Source organism: Orycteropus afer, unplaced genomic scaffold (genome assembly GCF_000298275.1).
Source record: "Orycteropus afer afer isolate SDZICR_OR568_19922 unplaced genomic scaffold, OryAfe1.0 scaffold00239, whole genome shotgun sequence".
NCBI classification, from domain to species: Eukaryota; Metazoa; Chordata; class Mammalia; order Tubulidentata; family Orycteropodidae; genus Orycteropus; species Orycteropus afer.
In genome coordinates, this window is record NW_006921826.1 from 2,393,621 (window position 1) to 2,395,183 (window position 1,563).

A 1,563-nucleotide genomic window follows, 5' to 3' on the forward strand; every position below is an offset into this window, starting at 1 on the left:
TGGGCTCGAGTATAGCAGGGATTGTGGGGCTGGTGCGGGATCGGGCAGTGTTTCGTTCTGCTGTGCATGGGGTCGCTATGAGTCGGAAACGACTCAACGGCACTTAACAACAACAACAACACTTCCCTAACATGCCCCAAAATTGTGAGTATTTTCTGTGAGTTCTGTGTGGTCACTGCAATGAATTGTCAAACATAGCATAGAAGTAGAGAAAGCCATGAGAGGGATGGTTGGTGTCAGAATTGGTAAAAAGATCAGAGTATGAAGGCATGTCTGAGCTCTGCCTCATAGGAACCAGCTTTAGGCTGATATTGATCTTGATCTTCTCCTCCCTTGTGAAGTTAGAGGAGCTCAGATGATTCCTCCATGCCTTCGTTACAGCAAGGGGGAATTGATCTGATAGGGTTCCAGATTAGGGGCTGGAAGACTTCCAAATGCAAAACCTTGGCACTTACATCCATCCCAAGAGTCCTCATTCCATTTAGATTGGTCCTCTGTTTGCTTTGCTTGTGGGTAAAGAGTCAGGTTATCCTTCTAGAAATGATGGAGAGGAGATGGAAAGAAGCATGGGGAAACAATTGGTGTAGTCATTCAGAAACAATTTTTCACCTATCTATTAAGCCTGAGGCCTTGTCAAGCTTTTGCTGAGCATGTTGGCATCTCTCTTGTAGCAGCCTCCCAGGTATTCTGGACTGATACTTCCTCACTCATTTGTCTGTGAGTAGATCTCCAGACTCTTTTCATATTCCAGAACTGTGTTGAACTATCTCATCTGCTGGTGATTCTCTTTACATTTGTGCACTTATTCCTTTACATTGTATTGGAGTCCAAAAAGAAAGGGAGAGAAATACTTGTGTTCATCCTGCCATCTTGAATAGTAAATAACACAATCTTAATTTCAAATTCCCAGAGAGAGAATCTGATTGGTCCATCTTAGATGATGTGTTCATCCTTGGTCCAATAAACTGATAGTGGGAGTTCATGATTGGTAAAGGCAACTCTATGGGAGGGAGCAGTTTTCAGAGAAAAGTGGTCATTGTGAATTGGAGAGACTAAGGCAGCCACTACACCATGAATTTCAAGGGCTTGGATTTTTGCTGTTATGTTTGTTGGCCATGTCTTATTCACTGCTTCATTCCAAAAGAGCTCAGTCCAGTGTATCACCTTCATTTTATTCTAAAGTATGACTATGTCCAGTAGTGTTATGGTAAATCTTTAATAGCAATCTCTATGCCAGGGGAGAGAGAAGGGAGTCCCTATTTGCAGCATTTGCTGATTTCTGTGGTGTAAATACTCCAATCTTGGCTGATTTCAAACTATCAACATGGCATTGTTGAACACAAAGTTAGGAAGAGATGTGTATAACTGCTCTCACAAGAGTGTGCCAGCCGGAGTTCCGGTAAGATGGCGGACTAGGCAGAAAGACTGCACATACCCTCTTCAACAAATAAAAGGGAAACCAATTAACACAGACACAGAAGACAATCCTGGACCCCTGAGCCTTGAAGGGAAGGATATAGAAGTGGACTAAACCCCAACTAGCAGAAGAATTTGCATGAAAAT